Here is a 20,049-nt window from a genome sequence, read left to right as displayed (position 1 = left end):
AATGTTGGGACACTGTACAAATTGGGAATAAAAACAGAAATCAGTGATGTGAAAGTTTCAAATTTCAGTATTTTATTAAGAATACAACATAGATGATATATCAAATGTTTAAACTGAGAAAATATACCATTTTAAGGGAAAAAAATAAGTTGATTTTAAATTTCATGGCATCAACACAATCTCAAAAAAGTTGGGACAAGGCCATGTTTACCACTGTGTGGCATCCCCTCTTCTTTTTATAACAGTCTGCAAACATCTGGGAATTGAGGAGACAAGTTGCTCAAGTTTAGGAATAGGAATATTGTCCCATTTTTGTCTAATACAGGCTTCTAGCTGCTCAACTGTCTTAGGTCTTCTTTGTCGCATCTTCCTCTTTATGATGCACCAAATGCTTTCTATCTGGACTGCAGTCTGGCCATTTCAGTATCCAGATCCTTGTTGCCAGTTGACCTAATAAGTTGCAAATTGGTCCTCCAGCTGTTCCTTATATGTACATTTAACTTTTCCGGCCTCTTATTGCTACCTGTCCCAACTTTTCTGGAATGTGAAGCTCTCATGAAATCCAAAATGAGCCAATATTTGACATGACATTTCAAAATGTCACTGTCATCATTTGATATGTTATTTATATTCTATTGTGAATAAAATATAAGTTTATGAGATTTGTAAATAATTCCATTCCTTTTTAACTCACAAATTGTACAGTGTCCCAACTTTTTTGAACTCAGGTTTGTAGTATACTTGTAAGTGTACTGTTTCAATACTCCTTGGGACTAAATTGGCCCACTCTCTAGTATATAAAAGTAAACTTTTAAGTATACTTCAAGCAAACTTTGAGTACACAACCTTTATGTTTGTAGTTTGAACTGCTTGTACACTTTGTGGTATAGTCTTAGTAAACTACTAGTTAAGTAGTTTTATACTGCAAGTATACTCATAAGTTATCTTTAAGTGAACTTTACATCATACTTTAATTATACTTCTATGTTCCCATTTAGGTCTTAATGTGTATATATTTTGTTATATGAATATCTGAACATACAAAACATCCAAAGAAAGAACAGATTTTATTCTAGATTCATGCATTCTTTTTTCAAACATTTTAATGTGGTTAAGTTTCATAAAATTATAAAGAAATAACATTTCGAACAAAAAGCAGAAAAAGTCTATGAATTGGATTCAGAATGATAATCAAAATGTAAATGGAATCGATCAACACCCCAAAGCTTGACTGTAATTATTACCTCTTCATCGGTCAACATTTTATTCCATAACATTACAGTTTTGATGCTGTTTCATGTCAGATGATCGTGTTAGAGTTCATGTGTTAGTATCATAGACTGTATAAAAACAGGTTAGTATCTGGTGTTTCTTTTTTCTTCATCACTTGTGTTATTTTGGAAAGTCTATGCAGAAGACGTGTATTAGCGCCCTCTACTGTATAATAATGAAAACACGGATTCTATGAGTATAGCTCAAATATATTTAGACTTTTTCTAAGAATAATTCAAGTATACTTAAATGTAATTTTAAGTATATTTCTGAAGAGCACATAAAGCTAATTTCTGATAGGTACATAAAAAGTAAACTAAAAGCATACTTTCCTATTTTTAGTTTAAAAGAAGTATACTAATAGCACACTTGAATAAACTTCTTTTTTTGTAGAGTACACATCACACCAGCAGTCAAGTGATTTCAGTAAATGAGGCTTCATTACTTCATAACTGTTTCAAAATGTTTCCAATCCTGTGTGTTTACTGAAATTTCCTTCAGTGGCAAACTTTTGAACCAGTGTCTTATTGACCTATGTTGCGAATATTTATGTCATTTTCAGCTCGTCTGCCTGTCCGTGCAATCAGCAGTAACTCTCCATCTTCATCAGAATATGAACAGCTCAACTTCACTGAATTCTGTCAGGCACATGCAGGTAAACCAGCGGTGATATTAATGTTTTTTAATCTTGTTAAAAATGACAGCACTATCATTACTTTTTTTTACACCCCCAGAAGTCCGTGTCCAGTGTTGTGATACAGTTGAAGCTGTGATCCGATTGGTCGTCACTGCTCTGATGGGTGTGGCTGCTGCAGCTGCTGTTGTTGTTTTGGTCAATGACATCAGATCTTACAAAAACTGTTAAAGTTGAAAACAGAACAGAAATCCATTAATATAGTGACATTTCTTAGTTTCAATAGGTTTCATCTGCTAAAATAAAAATGACCAGTGCTTTCTTCTGAACTGAATCAAAGGTTTCCAGTACATTTGTGGCCATCAGGTGAATATTATTTAATATTTCAGTTTAAACTGTATTGAGTGTCAATTACACTGTTTTTCCCAAATAAGTAAAAAACTGAGAATCATGCAATAAACAACTAAGGATCATACACTATCAGACATTAATGTTGTTCACAAAACAATATGCTTTCTAAAATCCACTCAAAATATCAGACATCTGGTCTCCTCCATCTGAATGGATTCATAGTCTAAGAATAAAAAATTGGAGACTGTGACCATCATACATGGCTCACTTTTCTATGAAATAGGTCAAATCAAATCTATAGACTGGCTCTGACTTCAGGATTATTAAAAGGATTATTAGGAACACCTGTTCAATTTCTCATTGATGAAATTATCTAATCAACCAATCACATGGCAGTTGCTTCAATGCATTTAGGGGTGTGGTCCTGGTCAAGACAATCTCCTGAACTCCAAACTGAATGTCAGAATGGGAAAGAAAAGTTAATTTAAGCAATTTTGAACATGGTTCTTGGTGCCAGACGGGGCGGTCTGAGTATTTCACAATCTGCTCAGTTACTGGGATTTTCACACACAACCATTTCTAGGGTTTACAAAGAATGGTGTGAAAAGGGAAAAACATTCAGTATGCGGCAGTCCTGTGGGCGAAAATGCCTTGTTGATGCTAGAGGTCAGAAGGGAATGGGCCGACTGATTCAAGCTGATAGAAGAGCAACTTTGACTGAAATAACCACTCGTTACAACCGAGGTATGCAGCAAAGCATTTGTGAAGCCACAACACGCACAACCTTGAGGCGGATGGGCTACAACAGCAGAAGACCCCACCGGGTACCACTCATCTCCACTACAAATAGGAGAACGAGGCTACAATTTGCATGAGCTCACCAAAACTGGACAGTTGAAGACTGGAAAAATGTTGCCTGGTCTGATGAGTCTGGATTTCTGTTGAGACACTCAGATGGTAGAGTCAGAATTTGCTGTAAACAGAATGAGAACATGGATCCATCATGCCTTGTCACCACTGTGCAGGCTGGTGGTGGTGGTGCAATGGTGTGGGGGATGTTTTCTTGGCACACTTTAGGCTCCTTAGTGCCAACTGGGCATCGTTTAAACGCCACGGCCTACCTGAGCATTGTTTCTGACCATGCCCATCCCTTTATGACCACCATGTACCCATCCTCTGATAGCTACTTCCAGCAGGATAATGCACCATGTCACAAAGCTCGAATCATTTCAGATTGGTTTCTTGAACATGACAATATGTGTTTGTATGTGAAAGATCATTTTGCAAAACACCATATGTTATTTATGAAAATTATAGGACCATTATTTAAGAAACACTAATTCATAGCACATAATATTCAAGGCACTAATTGCACCATGACAACTAAAGAATAACAGATCAGCAGGTCCATTTAAAGAACATTAGTTCATATTTCCATAGTGCTGAAGATGAGCCAATGATGTAGTACTTCCTGTGTCAGCTGGTGACCTCACTGTCCAACATTTTTAATAAGCAACCTCAGAGCCTCAAACTTTCTGATACAACTGAAAAACACTGAAAAAAAGGGTTCTCTAAGCATAATCAACACAAATCAAAAGTCAACCCAACACATATCAGATCCTATTTTTCACGACATTTGAAATCAGTATTATTTTAACTCATGGCATTATATTAAGTACTTGGGTTTTGGCCATCTCTAAATGCTTTAGTTCTGTAATTTTTGTCATTAATGTCCACTGTTATATAATACGTTTCAATATTTCTGCATCCAAGTTATTTGTATCGACGAGATATCAAAATATTTGATGCTGTTTCCAAAGAAGCTGGACCTGATTATTAAACTGTTATACAGGTCCTTCTCAAGAAATTAGCATATTGTGATAAAGTTCATTATTTTCCATAATGTAATGATAAAAATTAAACTTTCATATATTTTAGATTCATTGCACACCAACTGAAATATTTCAGGTCTTTTATTGTTTTAATACTGATGATTTTGGCATACAGCTCATGAAAACCCAAAATTCCTATCTCAAAAAATTAGCATATCATGAAAAGGTTCTCTAAACAAGCTATTAACCTAATCATCTGAATCAACTAATTAACTCTAAACTTCCTGATTCCTGAGGCTTTTAAAAACTCCCAGCCTGGTTCATTACTCAAAACCGCAATCATGGGTAAGACTGCTGACCAGAAGGCCATCATTGACACCCTCAAGTGAGAGGGTAAGACACAGGAAGAAATTTCTGAACGAATAGGCTGTTCCCAGAGTGCTGTATCAAGGCACCTCAGTCTGTGGGAAGGAAAAAGTGTGGCAAAAAACGCTGCACAACGAGAAGAGGTGACCGGTCCCTGAGGAAGATTGTGGAGAGGGACCGATTCCAGACCTTGGGGGACCTGCGGAAGCAGTGGACTGAGTCTGGAGTAGAAACACCCAGAGCCACCGTGCACAGGCGTGTGCAGGAAATGGGCTACAGGTGCCGCATTCCCCAGGTCAAGCCACTTTTGAACCAGAAACAGTGGCAGAAGCGCCTGACCTGGGCTACAGAGAAGCACCACTGGACTTTTGTACAAATTTTGCATGTCATTCGGAAATCAAGGTGCCAGAGTCTGGAGGAAGACTGGGGAGAAGGAAATGCCAAAATACCTGAAGTCCAGTGTCAAGTACCCACAGTCAGTGATGGTCTGGGGTGCCATGTCAGCTGCTGGTGTTGGTCCACTGTGTTTTATCAAGGGCAGGGTCAATGCAGCTATCAGGAGATTTTGGAGCACTTCATGCTTCCATCTACTGAAAAGCTTTATGGAAATGAAGATTTTGTTTTTCAGCACGACCTGGCACCTGCTCACAGTGCCAAAACCACTGGTAAATGGTTTACTGACCATGGTATTACTGAGCTCAATTGGCCTGCCAACTCTCCTGACCTGAACCCCATAGAGAATCTGTGGGATATTGTGAAGAGAAAGTTGAGAGACGCAAGACCCAACACTCTGGATGAGCTTAAGGAGCATCCTGGGCCTCCATAACACCTCAGCAGTGCCACAGGCTGATTGCCTCCATGCCACGCCGCATTGAAGCAGTCATTTCTGCAAAAGGATTCCCGACCAAGTATTGAGTGTATAACTGAACATAATTATTTGAAGGTTGACTTTTTTTGTATTAAAAACACTTTTCTTTTATTGGTCGGATGAAATATGCTAATTTTTTGAGATAGGAATTTTGGGTTTTCATGAGCTGTATGCCAAAATCATCAGTATTAAAACAATAAAAGACCTGAAATATTTCAGTTGGTATGCAATGAATCTAAAATATATGAAAGTTTAATTTTTATCATTACATTATGAACACGATATGAAGCCGTGGCCATTAATCGTAAAGACTGCAATTTAATTACACTTTTTCTATGTGTTTAGATTGGAGCGTGGCACTTCATTTACACAAGCAGCTCATGAACCACGGTCCTAGTGCGTGCCGAACCGTGGGTGCAGAACCATTTGATTTTTTTTTTTCCTCGCGAACTGTTCCATCCCTAGTCACTATGGTTACTTACCCTGAAAGTAACCTCTAATTTTGGAACCAAAAGCTGAGGTTATTTGCTTGCTTATCCTCAAACATACCCAGGTATGTCACATAACCTGCTTTTTGGAATACCCCCCTGTATTTTATTTTATTTTTTTCATTTGGAGCTCCTGGTAGTGCCTAGTGTTGTCTTTTTGAAAATCTAGTATTTTATTGTTAGCTAATTTGTTTTTTTCAAGTCCACATCTACTGCTTTTGTTCTACTGAAGCTGTGATCTGATTAATCGTCTCTGCTCTGGTGGGCATGACCGCTGTTGCTTTAATAGATACAGACGGTTGGTCTGGGAACGCCCCCGGGAACACCCCGTCACGTGATGTGAATTTAGCCCGTGGGGGAAAACATTGCCTTGGCGCCAATTGAAATACACGGGACAATCACGCCGAAGAGTTGCTGTGTCATTTTCTGTACCTCCAATAAACTAACAAATTATGAATTGAAGTTCTACATCCTTCCTAATAAACATACAGAGCCGGAAAGGATGACAAAATGGCTACAAGCAATAAGTTGTGAGGATGATCAAGGGAAGTTGTGGAATCCCAAGACTAAGCATGTGTATGTGTGCAGTCGGCATTTCATCACAGGCAGGCTATATTAACATCGTGTTCATTATTAACGCTATCAAAACTGTGTAAGGTTGTTTCAGAAAGTGGCATGCATATATAATTAGCCTTATCATTCTACCTGAAGCAAAACTATGTAACGTTAGCCTAGTGTCGAACATAAACCCACTTAAAAAAGCGTGTGGACACGTAACAACTTAGTTTTGTGTCAGAACTTTTACACTTTCATTCATAAATTCACCCTGTCTGTGTTTGCGTCATGGAATTTGGCTATTTTTGAATGAATACATCTACATTAGGGCTGTAAAATGAATCAAATATCGATATGGACTAGTGTATATGAATATTAAAGTTAAAAGAGACTACAATTGTTCTACGTGTCTTTGGGAATAAGCGCTCAATATGTGCATTTTTGTCATTCAAATACACACAATGTTCGCAGTGTTTTCCCCCACGCCGACTCCGCCCTCGCCACACCCCCAGCTATGACTAGATGCCGACTGTATGTATGGTTTGACATCTGATGGGAGGAGGTGACAAGAAATAGACCTCTAGAAATGACAATATATGCAATGATTTAAATTCAAATACATTTATCAAAGAAAACAACAGATGGTTTAATGTGTGGTTGCAAATAGAATTTTCAAGTTTATACAAATATTTATTTTATTTGGTAAATTAAACCACACTATTTTAGGAAACGATAACGTGGTTCAGTAATGTTGAAAAAATGCTTTCCTTTCTTTGATCATAAAAACGGGTTGTGGTTATTCAAAACTATCCAATATGCTGTACATTGAGGTTACCTAAAGGCTTAGAGGATTAATAATTATTTAGATGTACCATTCTCTATTCGGTTGTTAAGTGATGACGTAAGAAGCGCTGCTTCCGGGTCCAAGCCTCAACTCGCTTCACTTGAGAATATGACCTCAGCCAATAGTATGTTCCTGCACATCTGGAGGCTGCAGATTCAGGGAGAAGCACCCGACTGCAGCCTGCAGATCGAGGCGGGGCTGCACCTGGGGTGTGGTTGCACGTGCAGCCCCGCCCCACACCTACTCTGATTGGTTCAATCGTCTTTCAAAGACATACATGATAGGAAATGTGTGCGTAGTTGGTGTAGGACGGAGAATGCTGTTTAAAAAGCTAAAAACACTGTACAGTTTTATAAAGCCTTCATAATGCACAAAAGAAGAAAAAAACATTAGCCTGTAACTCGCCATGTCCCTGAAATGATTGTTTTGTTAAATTAAGCTGATTTTTAGGCGAACATATAAATATAGTAAATTAATTGGGTTGATTATCCACAGTAAGACGATCAGGTCTTCAGATAGAAGAATGAATTATGAATTAAATAATTTTAGAAAATTTGATTATTTCATATCATCAGAGTATGAGAAAGGAAAATAAAAGGGGTGTATCATTGTGTATGATACTTGTGTATGATTATTGTTACATATAATTATCCGTCATGCAGTTGATAAATGACACTGCAATAGTCTAATGTGTCTGCCAATTCAATTTTTATGAAACTTTTAATTTTCTTTACTACATTGCAAAACATAGACTTTTTCTCCCATTTATTTCAGGAAAATATGCTGCTCCTCGTTATTTGAAAGTGAAGAAATCGATAAACTTTTATCAACCAGTGATGATTCTGAAAGGACATACCTGTAAACCGTTGCTATAGTAACGAACACAATTTCATGATAATTGTGCTCTTATTTTAGTGCAGTCTCACAGCCACTGTCAAATATTGAGATAAACTTTATAAAGTATCATCTATTTATATTAAATTGGTATCTTCTCCGATATCCATTTTGTGACCATTGAGCCGATTCTTTTCAATCAGCTGGAATGATTCGGGACATTCTACGTTTAATGTGGTTTAATGCATTAAAACAGTGTTTTTAAAAGACCAAACTCAATAAACAAATTAATAATAAAGCATTTTATTCACTGACAGGCAGATGAGTCCAGAATAAGAATGCAATGTGTTTAATTACATGTTAAGCATTTTCCTCCCATAGAAAACCATTAGACTAAAAGGAAAAGGCGTAACGTGGCGTAATGCATTAAAACCTGTTTTAAAAAGACCAAACTCAGTAAACATTTTTAATAACACATTTTATTTACAAACAAGCAGGTTATGGGGGGAAATTAAACGCTTTTGTGCTCGTATTCTGTGTTCATATCTGCTTGTCTGTGAATAGAATGCTTTATTAATAATTTGTTTACTGAGTTTGGTCTTTTTAAAACACTGTTTTAATGCACAAAGCCACGTACTTTCACGTTAAGCGTGCTTTAGAATGTCCTAGTTATTCATTTGTGAAGTAATCTGGTCAAGAAGAGTAAACTTGCAGCAGCTAACATCTCTTGATTCAATAAATCAGACATAGTGAGTCAAGTTAACAATAAACACTGTGTAATGATAAAACCTTTGTAATCATCGGGAAGAAGGAGGCGGGAACCGGCGGACAATCAAAATGAAACTTTAATAACAAAATAAACACAAAACAGCGCACCAGCCCCTCACGGACGACTGATGCGCACAAAATAAAACCAAAACACAACTAAAAGCCCAGGCCTGGTCCTCTCTCGTCCTATACTGTCGTCGCTCCAGATTTATATCCTTCCATCTCCTCCATGGGCCTCGAGACCGGTGGGTCGAACAGGTGTAGTTCATCTCCAATCACTCCACCGGCCTCGCTCCCATGTCCCTCGGCCCCGCCCCACTCGTCACACACTGCATTATAGTAAAGGCTTTGTAAAACTGTACAGAGTTTTTAGCTTTTTAAACAGCATTCTCCATCCTACACCAACTACACTGTAAACCCTAATAAGTTGAGACTACTCAAATGATTTGAGGAAAAAAGTGGTTGCGTAAGTAAAATTGAGTAATGGCAAAATTGACAACTCAATTCAATTGAGTTGACCTAATGTTGGTCTCTTCATTGAATTAACTTAAATGTTCAAGTACAGATAACTTAAAAAGGCAAATAGACTTAACTTAAATTTTTGAGTTTTATATGGTTTACTTGTTTTAATGATTTAATACAAATATTGTTTTTCCATTAACAGCTTTATTTGGTTTATACATTTACATTAATTTAAGAAACACTACTAATATGAAGCTCATATTTTTAAGTCACATTAAGACACTTAAACAGCACTTAACACTTAAGCTCACATTTTTAGAAAACAGTAGCTCATATTTTTAACAGCAAGCTGCATTTTTAAGTCACATTAAGCTCATGTTTAACAGTAAGCTTACATTTTTACAAAACATTACACTAACATTAAAAAAAAATAATTAAGCTCATATTTTTAAGTCTCATTTTCAAAAGACCATGTTTAATGTAAATGTGTTGCTATTAAAAGTGCGCCAAGCAATTTCTCCATTTTAGCCAAACAGCTGGTTTGCCAACGATTGTTTTTTAGGCTGCAGGTCTTTCTGCCCCAAGGAAAGTAGAATCCGCTGAATGAAGTCAAACGTGTACCCCAGCGACTTTGGGTAACTCAGGTGCAATGCATATATTAGTCCGAACTGAAGGCACATTGCTTCGGGAAGGTCATGTAGATTGTCCATCACTAATTTTCCCTCGATTACGATTCCAATCGAAGAGGGAGACCCATCTTGTCCCATCTTCAACTATCACAATCCCACCTGGCACATAAAGAATTGAGCTGTGATCATCGGACATCTAGTGAAAAAACATTAACAAATTAAAATTAATTCACATACATGCAAGCTCATTTACATTTCAAAAAGGTGCAACTTAAAGGGTTAGTTCACTAAAATGAAAATTATGTCAGTAATTACTCACCCTCATGTTGTTCCAACCCAGTAATACATCATCGGAACACAAATTAAAATATTTTTGATGATCTGAGTTGTCTCACTCCTTCATAGGCTTCTCTGTAATTTAAACTTGCCAGCCCAGAAAGTTTGTAAAGACATTAAAATAGTCCAAGTGACCAAAGTGGCTCAACCTGAAGTTTATCAAGCTTAGCGTTACATTATGTAACAGCGCAGCACCTCTGGGTTGTACATCAGAACGGAGGCTCACGCTGGTCATGTGTGTGATGCTGGCCAATAGCGAGCCTACGTTCTGATGTGCGACCCAGAAGTGCTGAACTGTTCCTCTACTCAGAGGAACAAAGAGGAAAATGAATAGTTGAATAAAGATGTTATTTTGTTTGTTTTTTTGCGCACAAAAAGTATTCTCATCGCTTGATAAACTTCAGGTTGAGGCACTGTAGACACTTTGACTATTTTAATAATGTTTTTAACTTTCTGGGCCGGCAAGTTACAATTACAATAGAAACCTATGGAGGAGTGAGACAGCTCTCAGATTTCATTAAAAATATCTTAATTTGTGTTCCAAAGATGAACGAAAGTATTACAGGTTTGGAACAACATGAGGGTGAGTAATTACTGACAGAATTTTCATTTTTTTATTACACATTCACACGATCTCTCACAAACACTGCATCAATATCAATCTAAAAGGGTTGGTTCACCCAAAATTTAAAATTCTGTCATTAATTACTGACCCTTGTGTCGTTGCACATCTGAAAGACCTACGTTCATCTTCGGAACATAATTTAAAATATTTTTAATGAAACCCATAAGGTTTCAGTCCCTCCATACTAGAGATCCAATGCAATTACCACTTTCAAGGTCCAAAAAGGTATGAAAGACCTCATTAAAGTAATCCATGTGACTCCAGTGGTTTAACCTCAATTTCATGAAGCTACACTAGTAATCTGTTTGTGCAAAAAAAAAAAAAAAAAAAAAGTAGAACTTTGCAAAATATAATCTCCAATGCACGTTCACGCAATTATGTCTGCTCTCGCATGAATACAAAACTGAAGCGTTGTGGTGCTATATGAGATACTCTCTTGAACGGGCGTTGCAGATAAACATTTTAAAAATTACACTGGTAAATTATGCTTTTTTTCCACAAACATAGCACTCGTTTTGCTTTATAAAATTGAGGTTAAACCACTGTAGTACAGTAGTACAGAGTACTGTAACAAAGTCTTTCCTATCGTCCTTGAAAGTGTAGTTGTGTTGGATGTCAATGGAGGGACAGAAAGTTACAGAATATCATTTAAAAAAATCTATTGTGTTTTGAAGATGGAATGACAATGAATTACAGAATTTTCATTTGTGAGTGAATTAACCCTTTAGATTGATACAGTGTGTGTGAATGACCGAGATTGTGAATGTGTGAGTGTGTATAGAGGGTGAGAGGGTGTCTTTTGGACATTTTCTCCTTGGAACACTTACCACACACGTCTTAAAGAAAGCAGGAGAGTCATCTCCAAACCAAACCCAGATAGCAACATTGTGTCGGCCCAGATCCGGCCCACATCTGGCACCCATGGAAAGATGATCTGGCCCAGCGTAGCGTGGAATGATGGCACTTGGGCGGACCGCTCCTGTTTGCCAGAACTGAGCCACAAGCAGGCCATAGCAATGCCATATGTCAGCCAAGAGTAAAAAAATTAACCAGAACTGGACCTTATCTGAGCCACAAAATCTGTGTGTATTAAATATGAAGTAATTTCAGCCTTAATAAGCCTGTTAACAAGCAGAATCACTGAAGGAAAGAAGAGAACAGAAAAACAGAAGAGCAGAAACACAAGAACTACAACTGACTTCAGCCACAACCTTAGATGAAATCAACTGAAGATAAAAGAAGACATTAAATCTCTCAAGATCTCAGCATAGGAGGATTAAACAACTCCACAAACAGCTTTACCAGCTTCTCTTATTACTAACCAGATTGACTTTATTTATGTTAGACATCTACAAAAGTTTTTTTTATTGAGAATTAACAGAGGTTTAACTCTAATGTGTTTCAACATAACAGTGATTAGTGTTTCCATTAGTTGGGCTCTTAATTGGGCTCTTATTATATAGTTTGGTTTTTTTGGCTGCTGTGACGGGAGTGTTTGCAGCTTCAAAGAAAAAACACATTTGCAGCTTCAAAGAAAGCTAGAGTGACATGATATCAAGTGTCGGTTGTTATCTGTTGATGTTTTTTTTTAATCATCATGAAGTACACTGGTTCATTGATATTTTTTTTTAATCAAACAATTATGTTTTTCCAGTAATACATTCATATTACAAACCCTGTGTTTCTGCCGCATGAGATCCAGCAGTATTATAACAATCAGTTAAGATCTTTTAACAAACATGAGTTTAAAAAACTTAAATATGCTGACACACACAGATATAAACAATTAACATATGAATCTCAATAATGGTTACAATCAAAAATATTTAGATAAACTGATCAATTCAGAACTTCACTGAAAAGCTACTGTCACAACAAAAACAACAGCAAAATATAAGCAAATATTTAGAATTAAACAAAATAATAGGACAATTCAGCTGCATAATTTATTCATGTTTCCCCACAACTGGGGACCCCTATCTGAAACCACATCTACCGGTAACCCGTGGAGACGGAAGATGTGATCCACCACCATTTGGGCGGTCTCCGGGGCGGAGGGCAGCTTGGGCAGGGGAATAAAATGAACCGCTTTGGAAAAGCGATCCACCACCGTGAGAACTACAGTGTTTCCCTTCGACGGAGGAAGCCCAGAGACGAAATCAAGGGCAATGTGTGACCAAGGACGGGAAGGGATAGGGAGAGGATGCAGTAGACCATCAGGAGGGCGATTGACAGGCTTACTCTGGGCACATGAGGGGCAGGCCAACACAAACTGTCTAACATCTGCGGCCATAGTAGGCCACCAAAAACGCTGTCGGATGGCAGACAACGTTCTCCGAATACCTGGATGGCAGACTAACCTGGATGAGTGACCCCACTCAAGGACGTCAGAGCGCAGCGCAGCCGGCACCGGCAACCTGCCCGCCGGGCACTCTCCCGGCACCTGCACCACTCGACCGGCCTCCTCAACTCGCTGCTCGATACCCCACGAAAGAGCCCCGACCACCACCCCCTCAGGAAGGATGGCCTCGGCCGAAAACTCCCCGCCCCCCGGAGCACCGAACAGGCGAGAGAGGGCATCGGGCTTGGTGTTCTTAGATCCCGGCCGGTACGAGAGGGTGAAGTTGAATCTGGCAAAGAAGACCGCCCAGCGGGCCTGACGCGAGCTCAGCCTCTTGGCCGAACGGATGTATTCTAGGTTCTTGTGATCCGTCCAGACCAAGAAGGGCTGCGCTGACCCCTCCAACCAATGACGCCACTCACCCAAGGCCAATCGTACCGCCAGCAGCTCTCTTTTGCCGATGTCATAGTTACGTTCTGCAGGGCTGAGACGACGAGAGAAGAATGCACAAGGATGAGCCTTCCCATCATGGAGGGAACGCTGAGATAGAACTGCGCCAACCCCAACGTCCGAAGCATCAACCTCGACAATAAACTGGGCCTCCGGATCTGGAACCATCAGAACAGGTGCAGAGACAAAACGGGACTTTAAAATGTCAAAGGCTACCTGCGCTTCCTGGTTCCACCTGAAGGACACCTTAGTGGAGGTTAAGGCTGTCAGCGGTGCAGCGATCTGACCAAAATTCCGGATGTATCGCTGGTAGAAGTTGGCAAAACCCAGGAACCGCTGCAGAGCCTTCCGGGAGTCAGGGACCGGCCACTGGGCAACAGCTTCAATCTTAGCGGTATCAGGCTTGATCCCCTCCGTAGAAATAATGTGGCCAAGGAACGTAACTGACTCAGCGTGGAATTCGCACTTCTCCGCCTTGACAAACAACTGGTTCTCTAGTAACCGCTGGAGAACCCGTCTGACATGCTGGGTGTGTAATTGGAGAGAAGAGGAGAAAATCAAAATATCATCCAAATACACAAAGACAAATTGATTAATCATGTCACCCAACACGCTGTTGACGAGTCCCTGGAAAACGGCTGGAGCATTGGTAAGACCAAACGGAAGAACCAAGTACTCGTAGTGTCCCGAAGGGGTGTTAAATGCCGTCTTCCACTCATCCCCCTCCCGAATGCGCACCAAGTGGTAGGCGTTGCGCAGGTCTAACTTGGTGAAGACCCGAGCTCCCTGCAATAATTCAAAAGCAGAAGACATTAAAGGTAGGGGGTACCTGTTCTTGATAGTAATGTCATTCAAACCTCTGTAATCAATATAGGGGCGCAGGGAGCCGTCCTTCTTCTGAACAAAGAAAAACCCTGCACCAGCGGGAGAGGAGGAATGGCGGATGAGCCCAGCCTGAAGTGACTCACGTATGTACTTGTCCATGGCCTCTCTTTCAGGACCTGAAAGGGAATATAAACAACCCTTAGGCGGAGAAGAGCCCGGGAGGAGATCAATGGCACAGTCGTAGGGGCGATGCGGAGGTAGCGAGGTGGCCCGGGCCTTACTGAAGACCGCCCGAAGATCACGGTACTCCGCCGGAACACCAGTCAGGTCAGAGGGATCCTCCTGAGGAACACAAGACACAGAGACAGGACGAAAAACAGCACCCAAACATGACACGTGACAAGACTGACTCCAGGCTAAAACAGAATTACCGACCCAATCAATGTGGGGATTGTGCTTGTGCAACCATGGGTGTCCCAGAACTAAAGGAGCCTTAGGGGAATCAATAATAAAAAGTTCAATCTGCTCATGATGGCTGCCAGCAATCTGAAGATCTATCTTGGGAGTGACGTGGGTGATTGTGGCAAGGGGAGGCCAGCTAATGACCATGCTGATACGGGACTAACCAAAGGAAGAAGCGGTATTCTCCAACGTTGAGCAGAGGCAGCATCAAGGAAGTTCCCCTCAGCCCCTGAGTCCACAAGGGCGAGTCCAGTGTGTGAATGACTCTGGAAGGAGAGTTGGAACGGCAGCTGAGTGCGTGTTGCAGGAGAGCTTGAGCTGAGAACCGTGCCCACCAGGACTCTCCGCCTCACTGGTGGACCCTGGCCCTTTAACGGGCACTGAAGGGCGAAGTGGCCTCCCTTGCCGCAGTATAGACACGCCCCCGACGACAGACGCTCCTGCTTCTGCCGTGGTGTAAGCCGTAGACGACCCAACTGCATGGGCTCCTCCTCCGAGGGCTGTCGCCTGGCTGAACTGGCTGAAGAGGACTCTAGGTGGCGCCACGGGGCGGGTGTTTGCCGTTGTTTGCGGCGCCGGCTGAGACGACCCTCAATACGGAGCACGAGATTAATGAGTTGATCCAATTCCCGCGGGAGCTCTATGGCCGCGAGTTGATCAGAAATGGCGAAATCCAACCATTCAAGAAAACGAGCGCGCAGTGCGGTCTCATTCCAGCCGCATGCCGCAGCTAAAGTCTGGAATTGGATGGCAGTGACGGAGCTCCTCCCCTGAGACAGTTGTGATAACTGGGCCGCCGCCTCGTCCCCCTGAGCAGAGCGATCAAACAATTTAGCCATCTCTTGACTGAAATCCGCGAAGGTGGCACAACAGGAAGCCCGCGATCTCCATACGGCGATTCCCCATTCGCGGGCACGGCCCGAGAGGAGTTTAAGGGCGTAAGCCACCTTGGTCTCTTCATTTGCGTAACGCCGGGGCTGCAGAGAAAACATCAGCGAGCATTGGGAGAGAAACGCTTGACAGGCGTTAGGATCGCCATCGTAGACCGGCTGGTTGTTGGCATGGGGCTCGGAACCGTGTGACATACCGGTGTGAGGAACGGGCCCCCGGCTCGTTGCCTCTCGCTGAAGATCGTCCACCCGTGTGAGGAGTTCAGAGAATGGGCACTGAGAACGTCCACATCCAGCGCGGTGGTGTTGAGCTGGTAGGCATGCTGCCCGATCAACACTCCCTGTTGAACGAGAGCCGAGCGAAGCGGATCAGATCCCGCTGAATCCATAATCTGGTCAGACTGTTCTGTCAGGAGAAAGCAGGCTGGATTCAGATGCGGGTAAACTCAAGGCTTTATTCACAAAGCGGAGACAGAGAAGATGAGTCACGTTTCACAGGTTTCACTCGCAGTGACAGGATGAACAGCAGATGAGTCACGTTTCACAGGTTTCACTCGCAGTGACAGGATGAACAGCAGATGAGTCACGTTTCACAGGTTTCACTCGCAGTGACAGGATGAACAGCAGATGCTACTAGGAGCTCTGGGCTTGTAAGAACTAGGGCAGAGAAATCAGCTAAACACACTGGAGCCTGAGGACAAGACACGACAGGGTGAGTACAAAGAGCTGCTAGATGATCGGAGCTATTGAACGAATAACAAAAGTCTGACAATAGACAGAGAAACACAGGGAATAATAAAGGGGAAAAATTAGAAGGACATAGAGAACAGGTGGCGAGCAATTAAGGTTAACAACGGGGAAACAAGGGAGGCGGGGAAAACACAAACAGGCAGACGCGGTGAGCTGTCAAACCATCCCAACACACACACACCCACACCAAAAAGACAGTTGATTAGCCCGAGACCCGACAAGCTCATTATCAGGGAAGTTAAAGTTGGAATCAGCGTATTGAGTTACAGCCGATATTTTAAAAGTTGTTGAAGAGCAAGACAAGACACAAGAATGATTCAAGAATGTTTATTTATATATATATATATATATATATATATATATGTGTGTATCATTTTTGCGACAACATCACAACAGTACCAAAGTGAACCCCTTTTCCATCAGCTGTTGCATGGATAGAATGGCTGTAGGCTTCAACTCTAGAGAAAGAGAGAGTGAGAGACAGAGAGAGAGATAAATAAGAAACCTTTGTTTAACATATTCAGCTGGTATATATATATATATATATATATATGTATATATACATACATACATACATACATATACATATATATACATACATATATACAGTACAGACCAAAAGTTTGGACACACCTCATTCAAAGAGTTTTCTTTATTTTCATGACTATGAAAATTGTAGATTCACACTGAAGGCATCAAAACTATGAATTAACACATGTGGAATTATATACATAACAAAAAAGTGTGGAACAACTGAAAATATGTCATATTCTAGGTTCTTCAAAGTAGCCACCTTTTGCTTTGATTACTGCTTTACACACTCTTGGCATTCTCTTGATGAGCTTCAAGAGGTAGTTAACTGAAATGGTCTTCCAACAGTCTTGAAGGAATTCCCCGAGAGATGCTTAGCACTTGTTGGCCCTTTTGCCTTCTGTCTGCGGTCCAGCTCACCCCTAAACCATCTCGATTGGGTTCAGGTCCGGTGACTGTGGAGGCCAGGTCATCTGGCGCAGCACCCCATCACTCTCCTTCTTGGTCAAATAGCTCTTGATGCCTTCAGTGTGACTCTACAATTTTCATAGTCATGAAAATAAAGAAAACTCTTTGAATGAGAAGGTGTGTCCAAACTTTTGGTCTGTACTGTACATATATATATATATATATATATATACACATATACATATATATATACATATATACATTCGGGCAGGGATCTCCTTTTTTGGATTGTTATATGTATCTTGAAAAAGAGAATATTTTGAGATCATGAAAATATCCCTAGTGCCTTTTTCATCTGTCCTACAATGAGCCTAACCAAATCCATAAAATCACTTCAAATTGGCCATGCAGAACATGACAGAAACTAACACATGATATCAATGGACTGTATGTGGAGTAGACCTGCAGATTAGGCCAAATTGTAACAAGCTATTAAAATTGCCAAACGCCTCATTCCTCATTGCAAAACAATGCCAAAACAACAGGCTAACACATACTGCAAATAGGCAGTCAGTGCAGTTGAATTATGAAATATATTTTAGAGTATTCACAATAATACATTAAGCTGCAGGTGAATCTTACAAACCTTACATCAACCATGCTCTTGTCATCTGATAAGTTTAATTAATGTGCAGGCTAGATTCACTTATAATACTTCGTCATTAAAATTCAACAAGGATTTATGAAATCATGGCCACGAATTAATGTCGTAGTAATTAATAAAACTAGCTCACAAATTCTTAATTTGGTGGGAATTATTATTAATTCATAGTTAGCAGTTCTCACTATGTAAACTTCTTCTTCTTCTTCTTGTTTAATGGCGATTAACTCCAAAGGAGCATTATCGCCACCTACTGTGTTGGATGGCAAATTAACCTTGGGTGATAAGTCTGAGGTTTAAAATGATTTCCTCTTCCTTCTTTCACAAATGGACCATTAACTATGTTTCCTTGTTGAACCCTACTCTATCATCCCACATACATCATCATTATTATTTATCATACCTGCAATAGAGGTTTCATTGAGCTTCATCCTGCGCTGCGTGTTCAGCTCCTCCGTCCACACTCAGCTATGTAAACTTTGCACCGTTTAAACGTTATAAAATAAAACTTAATTAAATAACGGTACTCACCGTCTGATTGCTGTCCACGTCGTCCATCTTTAATTAGTGTTGATCCAGTACGTTAGGTGGCGCTGTCACAAAAAAACTAGGGTCCAAAAAGCTGCGGTCCAAGAGTTGCGGTCCTGAAACTGCAGCCTCCGGTTGTGCAGGAATACCCTTCTCACCTCAGCAGCCGTTTATGAGCACTGTTTATTCATGTTAATCATTTAAGCTAAACGCTTTCAAACTTACGGTGTACACTACAGTCTCCGTGCTCACAGCGTCCCAAATAATTTGTATATATTTTTTTATATTTATATTTTCATTGTCTGGCTATCTGGGACTTCGGTATGGAGTTAAAGGTTAATATTATAACTTTTTCGCTAGTATTCTATCACATTGTGAGTTTATATTAGCACCTTTTGTTGTTTTCTTGTGGTAACTGATAGAGTGTTTGGACACGGAAGCGCTGCTACGTGACGTCAGACTTAAGCGAATACTGCCATTTATTTCTGTCAATACATGGTTTTTCTTATTTTCATAATGTGTTCTTTGTTGTTTTGCAGTATTTTCTTGATACACTGTTTTAGCTGTGTTATAAAAGCCATAAACTATAAATCCAGGATGAATGGTAATGGTAAGTGGCCAAATCTAATACTTTAAGCAGCTCGAGGGATGCTGGACAGAGCTTGTAAATGGACGTGCACGCTTGGAGTACTATTGTCCACACAAGATGTTGAAATGCTCATTGTTGCAAGTTTCTTCATTTCCATTCAGGCAAGAATGCAAACAAGCAGTCAGTAAATCCACCAGTCCTTCACCTTTACAACGACTTGCATAGCGTGGTACAAACAGCCTGTGTGCACCTTTCCTTACCTAAAAGAAGGTTCCCTCTCATATTTTGTTAACAATAAACCAAGAGTGACCCCTACTGGACATATATGTACATAACAATTTAAAGACCAAAATTGCACTTACAGTAATTTTCCGCAAAACTTTTTAACTTACCATTATTGACATAAAATTATCATTTTTTCGTATGTAGATTAAAGGGATACTCCCCCACAAAATGCAAATTTTGTCATGAATCACTTCATGTCGTTCCAAACCCATAAATGCTTTGTTCATCTTCAGAACTCATTTTAAGATATTTTGGATGAAAACAGGGAGTCTCACAGACATATTTGTCTACCAGATAATACCTGAATGACACAATGAATGCAGTGTCTTAAAATCCTGTAAAAGCTAAGGATATTCAGTGAAAATAGTTAAATAGTTTGCAGTGTTTTACAAATAACTGATACATATGCATAAAAAACATTTCTTTCTTGGCAAATCGCAATGGCTTGCATTGTTCATTGGTCAG

At 40.3% G+C, this 20,049-nt stretch overlaps 1 protein-coding gene and 1 long non-coding RNA gene across 2 annotated transcripts in view; one reads left to right on the top strand and one right to left on the bottom strand.

Annotated features, from left to right (window-relative positions):
* Positions 1 to 20,049, top strand: part of LOC132160320 (uncharacterized) — a 219,821-nt gene that overhangs the window by 46,082 nt on the left and 153,690 nt on the right. The window lies entirely within an intron of this gene.
* Positions 1 to 20,049, bottom strand: part of LOC132160359 (uncharacterized) — a 62,489-nt gene that overhangs the window by 18,162 nt on the left and 24,278 nt on the right. The gene's annotated exons all lie outside the window — the stretch shown is intronic.

The sequence above is a fragment of the Carassius carassius genome, chromosome 16 (assembly GCF_963082965.1).
Source record: "Carassius carassius chromosome 16, fCarCar2.1, whole genome shotgun sequence".
Classification (NCBI taxonomy): domain Eukaryota; kingdom Metazoa; phylum Chordata; class Actinopteri; order Cypriniformes; family Cyprinidae; genus Carassius; species Carassius carassius.
This window is presented reverse-complemented; position numbering and strand designations above follow the sequence as displayed.